The sequence below is a fragment of the Triticum aestivum genome, chromosome 1D, assembly GCF_018294505.1.
Source record: "Triticum aestivum cultivar Chinese Spring chromosome 1D, IWGSC CS RefSeq v2.1, whole genome shotgun sequence".
NCBI lineage: Eukaryota > Viridiplantae > Streptophyta > Magnoliopsida > Poales > Poaceae > Triticum > Triticum aestivum.
In genome coordinates this window covers 481,467,248-481,484,879 of record NC_057796.1, presented here as the reverse complement: position 1 = coordinate 481,484,879, position 17,632 = coordinate 481,467,248, and the positions used below count along the sequence as shown (strand labels likewise).

The 17,632-nt window shown below is 44.2% G+C and overlaps 1 pseudogene; it reads left to right on the top strand.

Annotated features, from left to right (window-relative positions):
* Positions 1–5,176: 5,176 nt before the first annotated feature.
* On the top strand, positions 5,177–14,127 carry LOC123161196 (uncharacterized; annotated as a pseudogene).
* The last annotated feature ends 3,505 nt before the right edge of the window (positions 14,128–17,632 follow it).

Sequence of the window (17,632 nt, the reverse complement as noted above, 5' to 3'; positions counted from 1 at the left end):
CAGAGACAGTTGCCGATGATTCTAGCATCATCTGCCTGATTTTTGAATCACAAAGCTAACTTCACACCCCATATCTGGATATGACTAGGGAGAAGGATGAAGAACAATAAGTTTCCCTTTGGTGCTATAAAAAATAGAAAGACAAATTGGGGCAACTTATGTGTATGTGGGGCACATAACTTGCCTGCCTGGCAACCTCTTTTTGCCTGCTAGAAAAAACACTAAAACAACAGAAACAAGTGGGAGTTGCTGGTGTTTGTACCATCAATTGCCAGAACTCAAGTTATGGGAGTTGTCATGAAAACATGGAAATTCTAGTGGTTGTAGGTTGTGAGTACAAAATAAAACAAAAAGTGTTTGCGACTGTACGGGGGAAGGGGTAAAAACAACACCTAAAAAAAGGTTGATTCGGCTAGTTTTCGAATAAATGTAGTTGGTTTGTTAGAAAACTAACAACACAGAGACAGTGGCCGGTGTTTCTAGCATCATTTGCCTGATTTTTGAATCACAAGCTAACATCACACCCATGTGTGGATATGACTAGGAAGAGGGATGAAGAACAGTAAGTTTCCCTTGGTTCTATAAAAATAGAAACACAACTTGGGGCAACTTATGTGTATGTGGGGCACATAACTTGCCTGTCTGGCAACCTCTTTTTGCCTGCTGGAAAACCCTAAACAACAGAAAACAAGTGGGAGTTGCTGGTGTTTGTACCATCAATTGCCAGAACATAACGTAAATTTGCAAACACTCATAAAAGGAGACAAAAAATAGACACCCCTCCTCTCCTTATCCAATTAACGGCAACTTCATTAGTGTCTATTTGAAAAGGTTGTTTGTCATGCTATCATGCTATTTATGTTTAGCAGAGGGGAGAACTTACACGCAACTTTCCATACACGCCTGGCCCTTTCTTGTCTTTCTTCATGACTTTGGTTATGAGATCATCATTCCAAATGGCCGCCCTGGGCAGCGTGCTAGGAATTGGCCCATCTACCTCCAATGAATCAAGGTATAGTATCTGCATTGTTTGGATTAAAGAAGCATCAAACTTCATTCCCATAGTATATTTGAATTAGGAAAAAAAGAATGAACAAACAAAAAATTGTTAATCTTGTATTTGTACTTACTACTAGGTGGAAGACACAGCAGCAAACCGCTTTCTTCTTCTCCCCAAACCCCATGAATGCTAGCCTTAGTTGATCAACAACAAAGTCGCATATCTTCGAGTCTTTGATGACATTTCTGTTCAAGATAGCGGGGAAGCACCTTGGAGAAATGCTCAAGCTTGTTGTTGGAGCGAGGAAACAAGAAAAGGCAACTGCCAGCCAAGCACGGAGAAAATTGTCATCAGCAGCCCCGTTCATATTTTCAATCATTTTGCACCACGATGTCAGTGTAGGGGAGTTTTTGCCCTCAATCTTGTAGATGCTGTTGAATTCCCTTATGACATCGGGATTCATTTCGAAGCAGACTTTCCTCCCTTTGTTTGGCAAGCCCCATAACCTGTGAACACTTTCTGCATCAACCGGGATCTTGCCCCTGTCAGGTATAACTATTTGAGACATCTCTGGGTCATAGTGTTTCATGATCCACTGACTGAGATCCCCTGGCATGCTAGTGGCTTTTATATCCAACAAGCCACCAAACTCTATGTCTCTGATAACAATATTTTGGTCATCGACAAGGTCCTTGTTTAACTTGAAAAGCCTTGCAGGTGATGACCTGTTCCTGGGACCCTAAGAAAGGTTGTATAGATATGAAATTACCTTGAATAGTCAATATGAAAACGGCATAAAAATGCAACAAAAAAACCAACTTGTGTGGGTGAGGCACATGAGTTGCCCCCCCCCCCTCACCTCTGGGTGTGTGTTATGCTAGGAAAAACATGATCCAGGGACAGGTGGGGGGGCAACTTATGTGTGGGTTGGGCACATGAGTTGCCTCACCCCCCCCCCTCCTTTTTTTGCCTATTAAAACATGATTATAATCCATTTTTGTGTGGGTTGGCACATAAGCAACCATTATATAGCAAACAGAAAAAAAAACATCGCATCTGCTTTGGGACATAAAAAGTTTCTGATTAAGGGATTTGAAGTGTAGTTTACAAGGATTCTATAATACCTCAGTGTCAGCAACTTTACGGCGGTTCTTCTTTGGTTGTTGCTCTCGAGAAACATCCCCCTCATTCACACCTTCGACTGGAGCATCCTCATTACTGCTGGTGCTAGGAGGCCGCTTCCCTCGGTTTACTACACGCTTTTGCCGCTTCCACTCGTAAACAATTGTTTGGTTAATAGCTTGCTCTTCTGATACAGGTGCCTGCCAAAAAGCAAGAAAGATAAACACTAAGATGCGCTTATGAAAAAAAGGGGTAGAGCGAGGTATGGGGGGTGGGGTGGGGGCCGGTTAAACCTCCACTCGGACTTCAGATGCAGGAGATGGGACCCTATCGTGCTGCGACGATGTTGACTCCAGTTGATCATGCTTTTTGCTTGACAGACCAGCCATGTTTGCCTGAAAAAAATAACAGAAAATTAGCAAAGGATTAAACTCTTCACATGTTGCAATGCTCATTTCAGCATCGTATTGTTGTCTGTAAAACCTACATGAAAATTGAACGCGAATAAGAGACAAAAAATACTACTAACAATTAGCATAAGCACGTCTAACAGCCTACCTGATAGCGAACATTTTTTGGTAGCAGGCAAGTTTGGGTAGCAGGCAAGTTCGTTATTAAATTAGCATAAGCATGTCATTAAATTTAGGTAATGAACTTGCCTGCTACAAAAATTAACTTGCCTAACACCAAAAACTTGCCCAACCCCAAACCTGCCCAAGACTTGCCTGCTACACAAAGGACTAGTGGATAATAAACTTGCCTGACGTTTTTACCTAACTTTCCTCATAGCGAACATGAACTTGCGTGGTACCTAATAAAAACACGGACTCCAACCCGAACCAAAAAAACAGGGCCAAACTTGCCTGACGTTTGGCATAAACTTGCCTGCTGGAAAAAAAAAGTCGAGGAAAATTCCTCCGCAATCTGCAGCGGGGGCACGCACACCTCCAAGCCTATTTTCGACCACGAAAATCACACGAACCAGACGCGGGGGCGAACATACATCCATGGATATCTAGAACCCATTCATACCAAGTACCTAACCTAACCACCCCCAAGGCTACCCAAAACAGTAGCAGGGAACTAGCGCAAGTGAAAACGCTGACCAGGTCGACAAACGAGCACTGCTGCGAGCCCTAACCAGCGCATGACGAACCTAGTAAAACTCCGCGCCACCAGCAATGGAGAGATCCAGAGCGGGATTTACCTTCACGCCGATGAACCGCCTCCTTCCTTCGCCACCGCCCGCACAGAACGACTCCCGTCTCGCTTCGTCTCCTTCGCCGTAACTGCCGCTCTGCACGGCCCGCCGATCTCGCTTGCGAGAGCAGCTCTCCCATGGCCGACGAGCCGCGCGGGAGAGCAACTCGAAGCGCCGACCACCCCGCGACGCCGAACCACTCCCGAGAGCACCGATTTGGACTGCGGCGAGGCGGATTTAGACAGGCGCGTCGTCGATTTGCGTCGATTTGGGCGAGGAGGAAGGAGGAAGGAGAAACCGCCCGCACCACCGAATGAGGGGAGAGTGCCGTTGCGAGAGGTGGAGAAGACACGGATAATGGCGGGCCCCACCACGCGCTAGACGTTTCCCCCGACCAGATATACGCGCGACGTTTCGTACCGACCAGGTTCCACCTGGTCGCGATCGCATGCGATCGCGATGCATCCGACGGCTCTCGCAGGGTGTGCTCGGGAATGTTAAAAAGTGCAGCTGCACTTATTAGAATTTGGGTTTCTGGAAACATAGCGGGAAAAAAATCACACTATTGAGTTTTCATTTTATTTTTATTTTTTGAAATGCACGCTTGTAGAGAAAGGATAGGAACGTGTCCTTGTATGTTTTGGTTTAAAAAGGATACGACTATCCAAAGCAAATGCTAGTAGTAGTACAAGATTAGCCTTGCACACATCAATCTCTCTGTGTCTGAAAAAAAAAACCTTGTCCGGCAAGAAAGAAAGAAGATGTATAAATAGCGAAAGAAGTCCACTTAACCCCCTAGGATTTCACAAACCGTCCAGTTTACCCCCTAAGGTCTAAAACCGGGTATTTAACCCCCTGTTCTTTCCTATACCAGGTGAATCACCCCCTAGCACCGATCAGAGTGGTTTTTCAGGCGGTTTTGAAGGTTGCGACAACTACTGCTGCTCATTTGCGTTGCGGCCATGAATTACAGGCTCAGGTCATCCCACCCAAACCACATGCATCGTTGAGGTACTAGTCGGCAGCAGCACCAGCCAGCAGCCAGCCACGAGGAAGCTCAGCGCCTCAGCCCGGCGTGGTTCAGGAAGCGCCTTTCGTAGAGCTCTGCATGCGTCTGCCTCTGGCAAAAAAACATGGCGTGTCAATGGGATGGCAAATTGGCAAGGCTCCCGGTTCCTTGGGAAGCACCAGCTCCTCGTTCGGCATCGGGCTCTAGAAAGCATGCACATGCGACTATGGTTTGGCTCGCATGCAATCTCGGCTTGACACCGAGCCTCTCGTGCGCGGTCGTCGCCGTAGTCGCCTCGGCAGCGCTCTCGCCGGCCACGTCCGCTTCGTCCTCCGTGGACAACATATGCGCCGCGTACCAAGCTGGCGCCCGTGCCGCCAGCGGCTGCCGCTGGCAGCTGTCGAGATCCACTGTTAGTTACTAAACACGATTAGGTTAGTCATGTCCATCTCAGACATGGTGGCACGTACTTCTTGTGTGTATGTGCGTGCTTGTCCAGGAGACTTGAGGGTGACGTCGAGATGCACACAATTAGAATAGAGGGATTAGGCGAGCGCCAGCGATTGAAACGCCGCTCGTGCTCGGAGGAGGATGTACGAGGCTGGGTGCAGAACTGCAGATCAGGAACGAGCTGCATCTTGCTATGTCCAACAAAACCGCCTGAAAAACTACTCTAATCGGTGTTAGGGGATGATTAACCTGGTTTAGGAAAGATCAGGGGGTTAAACAGCTGGTTTTAGACCTTGGGGGTAAACTGGCCAGTCTGTGAAACCCCAGGGGGTTATGTGGACTTCTTTCATAGATAGCAGGCACGAACGAAGACGAAGGCATACACAAACCCCATCTCTCACGTCGGCTTAGCTTGTCCATCGGCACGATCGAGCAGGAAGGAAGCAAATAAGGATCGATGGCGCCAAGGAAGATGGACTCTGTGGTGCCGCCGCTCTCCGAGTTCCCCAGCCCCACCGCCGCCCGCACCAGGTCCGGCCGTCATATGTCTCCATGCATCTCCGTCGTAGCTTCCATGTGAATCAGTCATGCATTATACTACCTTGCACAGGATGCAAGCACTGCAATTTATTTTGAATCTTACTCCATGCAGGATGGCGGTGCCGGCGTACGAGATCATGTTCGGCAAGCTCCAGCTTCGCAGCCTGTTCGACGACTACTTCCATCAGCCAAGCAGCCTCGACGCCGGCATCATCTTGAAGACGCCGGAGGATCCTACCATTCAACTCAGCGCCGCTGTATCCTTCCATGCAAGAAAAAAAAAATCATGCTTGTTTGTTCAACCTGATATGTGTTCTTGGAAGATTTTTTTTTTAAGAAACTAGCAGGAGCGCTGCTTTTCAATTAGAAGAAGAGAGGGTAAAAAGTTAATAGTTCCTGAGTTAGCGAAAGATCAAAGAAGTGCCATTTAACTTTCCCTAACTTAAAACTCACTTAGATGTCTCCAGCTGGTGGGGAGGCCATGTTTCGGTGGCAGAGGTGCATGATTATCTTCATATGTTTACCAAGCCTATTATATTCTGTGACATGTAACCTAAACACAAAATGGATTTTACTGTTTTCTTTGCAGGGATTTGGATAATCCCAACACATATGTGGACCTGCTCACGTCAACCGCAAAACCGTAAGCGCATGGCTAGCAACATTTACTAGTAGTGTTGTTGCGAGATGTGACTTGTGTTAATTTGGGTTCTTATGACTTGTATATCCAGTATGTTGCAGGTGAAATCATGTGATTACTATCCGAAGTATGTGATTACTATCCGAATTAAACGAGATCCAGATACACTGTTCATGCTCAAAACTGGCACTAAATAACAATTATTGAGGTTTAAAACTAATCCCGTAGGTAGATGCAGAGGTAGCGTGCCGACGGCGATCACATCGACCTTGGAACCATTCCCGACGCGCATCGTCACCTCGTCCTTCGCCAGTCTCCGTTTATTCCGTAGTTCCTGTTTTGAGTTACAAATATGAGCAACCGCACCGGTATCAAATACCCAGGAGCTACTACGAGTACTGGTAAGGTACACATCAATTACATGTATATCACATATACCTTTGGTGTTGCCGGCCTTCTTGTCCCCTAAGTATTTGGGGCAGTTCCGCTTCCAGTGACCACTTCCCTTGCAATAAAAGCACTCAGTTTCAGGCTTGGGTCCATTCTTCGACTTCTTCCCAGTAACTGGCTTACCGGGCGCGGCAACTCCCTTGCCGTCCTTCTTGAAGTTCTTCTTACCCTTGCCCTTCTTGAACTTAGTGGTTTTATTCACCATCAACACTTGATGTTCTTTTCTGATTTCCACCTCCGCTGATTTCAGCAACGAATATACCTCAGGAATGGTCTTTTCCATCCCCTGCATATTGAAGTTCATCACAAAGCTCTTGTAGCTTGGTGGAAGCGACTGGAGGATTCTGTCAATGGCCGCGTCATCCGGGAGATTAACTCCCAGCTGAGTCAAGCGGTTGTGCAACCCAGACATTCTGAGTATGTGCTCACTAACAGAACTATTCTCCTCCATTTTACAGCTGAAGAACTTGTCGGAGACATCATATCTCTCGACCCGGGCATGAGCTTGGAAAACCATTTTCAGCTCCTCGAACATCTCATATGTTCCATGTTTCTCAAAACGCTTTTGGAGACCCGGTTCTAAGCTGTAAAGCACGCCGCACTGAACGAGGGAGTAATCATCAGCACGTGTTTGCCAAGCGTTCATAACATCTTGGTTCTCTGGGATTGGTGCTTCACCTAGCGGTGCTTCTAAGACATAATCGTTCTTGGCTACTATGAGGATGAGCCTCAGGTTCCGGACCCAGTCCGTATAGTTGCTGCCATCATCTTTCAGCTTGGTTTTCTCTAGGAACGCGTTGAAATTGAGGACAACGTTGGCCATTTGATCTACAAGACATAGTGTAAAGATTTTAGACTAAGTTCATGATAATTAAGTTCATCTAATCAAATTAGTTAATGAACTCCCACTCAGATAGACATCCCTCTAGTCATCTAAGTGAAAAACATGATCCGAGTTTAACTAGGCCGTGTCCGATCATCACGTGAGACGGACTAGTCAAGATCGGTGAACATCTCCATGTTGATCGTATCTTCTATACGACTCATGCTCGACCTTTCGGTCCTCCGTGTTCCGAGGCCATGTCTGTACATGCTAGACTCGTCAAGTCAACCTAAGTGTATTGCGTGTGTTCTGAGGCCATGTCTGTACATGCTAGGCTCGTCAACACCCGTTGTATGCGAACGTTAGAATCTATCACACCCGATCATCACGTGGTGCTTCGAAACAATGAACCTTCGCAACGGTGCACAGTTAGGGTGAACACTTTCTTGAAATTATTATAAGGGATCATCTTACTTACTACCGTCGTTTTAAGCAAATAAGATGCAAAAACATGATAAACATCACATGCAATCAAATAGTGACATGATATGGCCAATATCATTTTGCTCCTTTGATCTCCATCTTCGGGGCACCATGATCATCTTCGTCACCGGCATGACACCATGATCTCCATCATCATGATCTCCATCATCGTGTCTTCATGAAGTCGTCACGCCAACGATTACTTCTACTTCTATGGCTAACTCGTTTAGCAACAAAGTAAAGTAATTTACATGGCGTTTATTCAATGACACGCAGGTCATGCAAAATAATAAAGACAACTCCTATGGCTCCTGCCGGTTGTCATACTCATCGACATGCAAGTCGTGATTCCTATTACAAGAATATGATCAATCTCATACATCACATATATCATTCATCACATCTTCTGGCCATATCACATCACATAGCACTTGCTGCAAAAACAAGTTAGACGTCCTCTAATTGTTGTTGCAAGTTTTTACGTGGTTTGTAGGTTTCTATCAAGAACGTTTCTTACCTACGTATGACCACAACGTGATTTGCCAATTTCTATTTACCCTTCATAAGGACCCTTTTCATCGAGTCCGTTCCGACTAAAGTAGGAGAGACAGACACCCGCTAGCCACCTTATGCAACTAGTGCATGTTAGTCGGTGGAACCTGTCTCACGTAAGCGTACGTGTAAGGTCGGTCCGGGCCGCTTCATCCTACAATGCCGCCGAAACAAGACAAGACTAGTAGCGGCAAGAAGAATTGGCAAACTCAACGCCCACAACTGCTTTGTGTTCTACTCGTGCATAGTAACTACGCATAGCCTGGCTCATGATGCCACTGTTGGGAATCGTAGCATAATTTTAAAATTTTCCTACGCTCACCAAGATGCATCTATGGAGTATACTAGCAACGAGGGGAGAGGGGTGCATCTACATACCCTTGTAGATCGCGAGCGGAAGCGTTCCAATGAACGTGGATGACGGAGTCATACTCGCCGTGATTCAAATCACCGATGACCGAGTGCCGAACGGACGGCACCTCCGTGTTCAACACACGTACGGTGCAGCGACGTCTCCTCCTTCTTGATCCAGCAAGGGGGAAGGAGAGGTTGATGGAGATCCAGCAGCACGACGGCGTGGTGGTGGATGTAGCGAGATGCCGGCAGGGCTTCGCCGAGCTTCTACGAGAGAGAGAGAGAGAGAGAGAGGTGTAGCAGGGGAGGAGGGAGGCGCCCAAGGCTGTAGTTTGCTGCCCTCCCTCCCCCCCCCCTCTTTATATAGGCTCCCTAGGAGGGGGGCGCCGGCCAAAACCCCATCTAGGGTGGGGGGCGGCGGCCAAGGGGGTGGAGTACCCCCCAAGGCAAGTGGGGCGCCCCCTTGCCCTAGGGTTTCCAACCCTAGGCGCAGGGGAAAGGCCCATGGGGGGGCGCCCAGCCCACTAGGGGCTGGTTCCCTTCCCACTTCAGCCCACGGGGCCCTCCGGGATAGGTGGCCCCACCCGGTGGACCCCCGGGACCCTTCCGGTGGTCCCGGTACAATACCGGTAACCCCCGAAACTTTCCCGGTGGCCGAAACTTGACTTCCTATATATAATTCTTTACCTCCGGACCATTTCGGAACTCCTCATGACGTCCGGGATCTCATCCGGGACTCCGAACAACTTTCGGGTTTCCGCATACATATATCTCTACAACCCTAGCGTCACCGAACCTTAAGTGTGTAGACCCTACGGGTTCGGGAGACATGCAGACATGACCGAGACGCCTCTCCGGTCAATAACCAACAGCGGGATCTGGATACCCATGTTCGCTCCCACATGTTCCACGATGATCTCATCGGATGAACCACGATGTCGAGGATTCAATCAATCCCGTATGCAATTCCCTTTGTCAATCGGTAAGTTACTTGCCCGAGATTCGATCGTCGGTATCCCAATACCTTGTTCAATCTCGTTACCGGCAAGTCTCTTTACTCGTACCGCAATGCATGATCCCATGACTAACGCCTTAGTCACATTGAGCTCATTATGATGATGCATTACCGAGTGGGCCCAGAGATACCTCTCCGTCACACGGAGTGACAAATCCCAGTCTCGATCCGTGCCAACCCAACAGACACTTTCGGAGATACCCGTAGTGCACCTTTATGGTCACCCAGTTACGTTGTGACGTTTGGCACACCCAAAGCACTCCTACGGTATCCGGGAGTTGCACGCTCATGGTCTAAGGAAAAGATACTTGACATTGGAAAAGCTCTAGCAAACGAAACTACACGATCTTTATGCTATGCTTAGGATTGGGTCTTGTCCATCACATCATTCACCTAATGATGTGATCCCGTTATCAACGACATCCAATGTCCATAGTCAGGAAACCATGACTATCTATTGATCAACGAGCTAGTCAACTAGAGGCTTACTAGGGACAAGTTGTGGTCTATGTATTCACACATGTATTACGATTTCCGGACAATACAATTATAGCATGAACAATAGACAATTACCATGAACAAAGAAATATAATAATAACCATTTATTATTGCCTCTAGGGCATATTTCCAACAACTAGCAGGAGCGCTGCTTTTCAATTAGAAGAAGAGAGGGTGTTACAAATGATTTTTGACCCCCTTTTTAGTTAATAGTTCCTGAGTTAGCGAAAGATCAAAGAAGTGCCATTTAACTTTCCCTAACTTAAAACTCACTTAGATGTCTCCAGCTGGTGGGGAGGCCATGTTTCGGTGGCAGAGGTGCATGATTATCTTCATATGTTTACCAAGCCTATTATATTCTGTGACATGTACCCTAAACACAAAATGGATTTTACTGTTTTCTTTGCAGGGATTTGGATAATCCCAACACATATGTGGACCTGCTCGCGTCAACCGCAAAACCGTAAGCGCGTGGCTAGCAACATTTACTAGTAGTGTTGTTGCGAGATGTGACTTGTGTTAATTTGGGTTCTTATGACTTGTATATCCAGTATGTTGCAGGTGAAATCATGTGATTACTATCCGAAGTATGGCGTTGGCGCTTTCGGAACATTCCCTTTGCTTATGGCAAACAGGTAGGCTAACTGTATGTGTTTCTTGGTTGCACACCATGCCTAGAGTTGCTGCGTATAGCTTAATTCCGTTAATTCATGTTATGATAAGTGTGTATTTTTATGATTCACTAAAAGATTTTTCTCGTTGTTGATTGATTCTGAATATGATTGCACGCCGTAAGAATGACTAATGAAGTCGAATTTTCCTGGCCCACAGGGGGCAGGGTAAAGAAGATTACGGTGTCATGGGTGTAAGATATGGTTCAAAGAATCTGTCAGTTGGAGCGTCCTTCCTGCCATTTGCTGGTATGCTATTATTTATATCTCTAGTTGGAACTTCGAAGTATGGTATAGTGAAAAAATCTATGCCCAAGTAGATGGTCATCTTAGCTTTGAAACAATTTAATTGTTCTAATTACATGCCATGATATGCTGATATTATTACTTGTCTTTGCATAGTATCTGGTGCGGTACCCTAAGGTGCATGGCTGGTTACGAGGAAAGGAAGATTAACTGCAGGCGTACAGTACAAGCCACTTGGTGAGTGTTATAACTTATTAAACCTTCAATCGTCATTAGGACCTTTGTTTTACTCCACATGAATATTAATGACCATCAAAGTTCATTGCCATTCACATGTATAGCTAGAAACTCTGCCTTATATACAAAGGTCTATGTACATTGTATATTTCCCATATGTTACTAGTCTCAATCAGTAGCCAAGCCAAGTGCAAAAGATAAGCAAGAAAGCCTCGGTCAGATACATATCTTCTAGTTTATCTCTAGTTTGGGCATCAAGAATTTAATTCTACTTTTGTGTCTATAATACTTCAGCAGGTCCAGCAGGTGAAAGCGAGAACACTGCACCTTTCAATGACTTGAAAAACTGGAATTGCGCAATCAGTTATGGCACGGGGTCAACTAGCCTACTCAGCCCTTCATACATTTTTGCTCTAGAGCTTCTTCGAAGTACACAGGTTTGTTGTAGTTTCCTTCTTACCTGATAAGAGGCTCGCATCTTTTTGTTAGCTTACAACACTTAAGGTCTTTTGACAATATTGTAAACAGAGTATGCTGATGGACACTTGCAAAATGCTATTCCTTTCAACTCTGGTGAATATGAACTCATGTTTCTGAACAATGGATTAATCAACTTTCACTTCTACACATAAGAGTTATATTTTTAGAAGTTAAAACTAGTATGTGCTTCATTGTAAAATATCTGGTTTTTGACTTAACAGAGTATTCGGTAAATGATCCATCAGAGTGAAATATGGTGCATATGCACGTTTCATTCTCTCTTTGTTTGTTTTAGGCTATTTTTTTTTAAAAAAAGAAGAGAACAATTTTATTGCTAAAACAAAACCATAGTATGTATTAGGCTACTTTCACCTTTATTGGAACTCACAATGAAATTTTCTTTTCTTTGACGTGCAGCTGGTTGCATCATTCTATAGGCGCCATGTTATCGACACAAAGGTAAGTGTAGTTATATTTCAATTCATGGTCGATAGATTACTTCCTCTCGTTTGCCAACTTATTTAACTCTATAACTCTGCTACTAGGGGAGCCATTCCCCCAGTGAAAGTTTAAAAAATCAAAAAACTCTGACACTCATACTTCAATTTGACTTCTGTTTTGCGAAGGTTCAGTTGAGTTTTTCAGTTCCATTGAAATACCATGTCAATTTGTTAAAGATAGGCTAATTTGCCGTGTCTGAATCGTAGTATTTTAGCCTCTAGTTGTAGCAAAGAAATATCAGAATTTTATTGGATACCTTTTGTCCCTATCTGTAGGAAATAAATAAAGGTGTTCCCTTTTTTGGAACCAAAGGCTACGTTGATTTCGGGCTTGAGTTGAACAGAAGGTAAATCTCAAATGAGGAGATATTTCTCGGTTTTGCATTGATCCACCTAAGCACCTGACAACTTTCAGTTCTGTATGATTTTTTAGCTTGGAGAAAGACAAACCAGCAGAAAATAAGGCGGACGATTCCTTGTTTCAGGTAGCTGCCAGTTGGCAGCCTAATTCAAGTTTATTAGTAAAGGTTAGTTGCACCCCTCTTTATTAATTATATAGGCCTTCATTGTGAAATGTTTTATGTATCCCTGTATTACTATGTGCATATAGAAAAGAAAGAAAAAAATCAGCGCGTCTGCATATGTATATACTTCCCTTCTACTCGAATTTGTGTTTCAGTCTGGCCTTTGATAACATGGCAAGCCAAAGTAAGACATGGCATCTACTAAGATGTTCCCACTAAAATGTGTTATTGCAATGAGTAGACCTTTGTATATAGTTATCTATATCTATTTATGTCTATTTATATCTGAAAATCAGTATTGTTTTCTAAACAGGGGAAGGTGGGTTCCTCCAAGTCGTCTGCTGCTTTGGTGTGCAATTCTTGGTGGAAACCCTTCTTAACATTTAGTGCCACAGGTTCGCATCCTTCAACTTCTTAAGAAAGAATCATTTGCGAATATAACTTTTTTATTCTTTTGGCAAAAGGCTACTACCAAACTCGTTTTGCTTCTATTTTTTCGTGTTCCTGCATAGGTCATTAATTATAATTTTTTGTTCACCGTGAATTGGGATAGGCTAAAAATGTTTACCCTAAGCACTCTGAGTGGCACAACTAAATTAATTATAATTTCTTGCTTGCAGTCGAAAATGATCACCAGCAAGGCACTAGATCATACGGAGTTGGATTCCGTGTCGAGGATATATGATCAGAAGCCAGGTCCGCAGTTACCAAGTAGCTGATTCGGTTTAAACGAGGACTTTGCACCAGATCTTGTGAGAGAGAATGGGAAGAACAGCATATGTGCATTGTCACATTTACCCGCAGGGCTCAGATCCTACACATAGGATGTTGTCTTGTTACAAGAACAATTATGTTTATTTTGTGGTACCTTGGATTTCGTAAAAGTTACTTGTCAATAGAAATTTTTATTAATTATTATGCTTCATGTATTATTTTGCATTTAGTTAACTTCGGGAGATGATAATATTAGAGGCATACATCATGCAGTGTTGCAAAAATCAGCAAGTATAATAACATGTTGCTAATGTTTCTGATTGATAGTTCATCGACGATTTCTACATGGACCAACATCTATTATTACAATCGCTTTGTTCCCGCATGTTGAATTTGACTCGTGTAAATTTTAAAGCCATTTATAACTCTGAGAACTTTGTATGAGCCAACATAGTTTCTCTAACATATAAACGTTTCTTACTATAAAAATAACACCGAAATTGCAATTTACATGTTCAAAATATATGTTATTTGAATGATGTTTCTAATATTATACTGATTCTGAAGCATCTTTTATGCTGTCAAATTGCAGATTCTCATGATTGTTGTGCTTCATGAATGTTAGGCTTTGCAAGGTGCAATCATTTCAGGGCTTGCCACTTTTTTTGCTCAGGTCGTATGTACTCAGCACAGGATTTTAGTTGCGTCTTACAATTTCTAGTTGTTTCTCCTTGGCATGGTACATGATAAAAAAAACTGGTGCTTAAATTGGAGAGGTATGGAGATGTAAGATGATGGAGTTGTCTTCCGATATACAATATTGAACTTGCCTTACGAAGGTGATTGTGGCCAACACTGCTGGTAGATTGACAAAATACTTGAACATATGACTGGAGCCTCCAAGCAGAGACCTGGTTCTGAAAATGTTGGCCCCTTTGTTGTTAAACATCTTATTCTGTTTATTTTCTATAATGTGACAAAATGTTGGCAAAGACATTCTAAACCCCCTCCAAGTTTATGTGGTTCTCCAAGTTTATGCATGGCTAATCAGGCCGATCCTCATGCTACTTGGAGATTCGCGCTGGCTGGCAGGTGGGCCTTCGTGCTGGAACAGTGTGCACCCTACCTATGACGTGGGCCTACTGGATGAGCCGTGGGGCAACCGATGCGGGTGTCGCTAGGGAGTCGATATTTGCGATTCCTATTTGACGTTGAAGGCGGAACACTCGGCCCATTTTCATTTTTTATTCTTTACCTAGAAAAATATGTGTAGGGGAGGATTCGAACTCCAACCCTCCTCGTTTAGTCCGACAGCTTCTTCTCTTGTGCAAAATTATTTCTTTTTTTCTCTTCTTCAATCGTAGAGCTTAAAAAAACTGGCGTCTTTATATGTTTTTTCTTTCTAATTTTTTGTTCTATTTGGCCGTCTTTTCTATGATTTTTCTGTGTATCCTTTTTTCCTTTCTTTTTTCTTTTACTTAATTAGCAAACTTTCTTCAAAAGATTTGTCAACTTTTCCTGAAAATCTATGAACTTTTTTTCAATTTCGTAAACTCATTTTAATAATTGACAAACTTTTTCCAAATTTGTGAACTCTATCAAAAAATGATGAACCTTTTTCCAATTCGTGAACTTTTTTCAAATCAATGAACTTTTCAAGATTAATGAACTTTTTTCAAGTTTGATGAACTTTTTTTTCAAATCCGTGAACTTTTTTCAAACACATGATCATTTTTCATTGTTGTGAACTATTTTCATAAATTAGTGCATTTTTTTCGTTTTCATCAACTTTTTTTCAATTTGTCAACTATTTGAATACATTAAATTTTTTGCATTAGCCAATTTTTGTATGCATGTTCGTCAACTTTCCAAATTTACTTATCCAAAAATTCATGTTTTTCAATAATGTTTTCACATTATTAAAAAATCTCAGTGAGGTATGCTGGTTCTTAAAACAATTGGCGCTGCAGGGAGCCACTAGCATCTACTCCCTCCGTTCCTAAATATAAGTCTTTTTAGGATTTATATACAAACTATATACGGATATATATATAGACATATTTTAGAGTGTAGATTCACTCTTTTTGCAGCGTATGTAGTCCGTAGTGAAATCTCTAAAAAGACTTATATTTAGGAATGGAGGGAGTAGTTGGTTTGGAGGTTAGGCATGTTGGAAATATGCCCTAGAGGCAATAATAAAATGGTTATTATTGTATTTCCTTGTTCATGATAATTGTCTATTGTCCATGCTATAATTGTATTAACTGGAAACCGTAATACATGTGTGAATACATAGACCACAACATGTCCCTAGTAAGCCTCTAGTTGACTAGCTCGTTGATCAATAGATGGTTATGGTTTCCTAACCATGGACATTGGATGTCATTGATAACGGGATCACATCATTAGGAGAATGATGTGATGGACAAGACCCAATCCTAAGCATAGCACAAGATCATGTAGTTCGTTTGCTAAGAGCTTTTCTAATGTCAAGTATCGTTTCCCTAGACCATGAGATTGTGCAACTCCCGGATACCGTAGGAATGCTTTGGGTGTACCAAACGTCACAACGTAATTGGGTGGCTATAAAGGTGCACTACAAGTATCTCCGAAAGTGTCTGTTGGGTTGGCACGAATCGAGACTAGGATTTGTCACTCCGTATGACGGAGAGGTATCTCTGGCCCACTCGGTAATGCATCATCATAATGATCTCAATGTGACTTAAGGAGTTAGCCACGGGATCATGCGTTACGAAACGAGTAAAGAGACTTGCCGGTAACAAGATTGAACGAGGTATTGGGATACCGACGATCGAATCTGTTGGGGAACGTAGCAGAAATTCAAAATTTTCCTACGTGTCACCAAGATCAATCTAGGAGATGCTAGCAACGAGAGGGGAGGAGTGCATCTACATACCCTTGTAGATCGCGAGCGGAAGCGTTCAAGAGAACGGGGTTGATGGAGTCGTACTCGTCGTGATCCAAATCACCGATAATCCTAGCGCCGAACGGACGGCACCTCCGCGTTCAACACACGTACGGAGCGGGGACGTCTCCTCCTTCTTGATCCAGCAAGGGGGGGAGAAGTTGATGGAGATCCAGCAGCACGACGGCGTGGTGGTGGAAGTAGCGGGATCCCGGCAGGGCTTCGCCAAGCGCAAGCGGGGAGGAAGAGGTGTCACGGGAGGGAGGGAGGCGCCAGGGCTTGGGGTGCTGCTCCCATGCGCCTCCCCACTATATATAGGGGTGGAGGGGGCTGGTTTCTTGCCCTCCAAGTTCATTGGGGCGTTGGCAAAGGTGGGGGAAAGAAATCCCATCATTTCCCTTCCCCACCGATTGTTATCCCCCTTTTTTAGGGATCTTGATCTTATCCCTTCGGGATATGATCTTATTCCTTCTAAGGTGGGATCTTGGTGCACCTTGACCAGGGGTGTGGGGCCTTGCCCCCACTACCCACGTTCATGTGGTTCCCCCATGCAGGTGGGCCCCACTTCGGAACCTTCTAGAACCTTCCCGGTACAATACCGAAAAATCCCGAACATTTTCCGGTGGCCAAAATAGGACTTCCCATATATAAATCTTTACCTCTGGACCATTCCGGAACTCCTCATGATGTCCGGGATCTCATCTGGGACTCCGAACGACTTTCGGATTTCCGCATACTAATATCTCTACAACCCTAGCGTCACCGAATCTTAAGTGTGTAGACCCTACGGGTTCGGGAGACATGCAGACATGACCGAGACGACTCTCCGGTCAATAACCAACAGCGGGATCTGGATACCCATGCTGGCTCCCACATGTTCCACGATGATCTCATCGGATGAACCATGATGTCGAGGATTCAATCAATCCCGTATACAATTCCCTTTGTCAATCGGTATGTTACTTGCCCGAGATTCGATCGTCGGTATCCCAATACCTTGTTCAATCTCGTTACCGGCAAGTCACTTTACTCGTACCGTAATGCATGATCCCGTGACCAAACACTTGGTCACATTGAGCTCATTATGATGATGCATTACCGAGTGGGCCCAGAGATACCTCTCCGTCATACGGAGTGACAAATCCCAGTCTCGATTCGTGCCAACCCAACAGACACTTTCGGAGATACCTGTAGTGC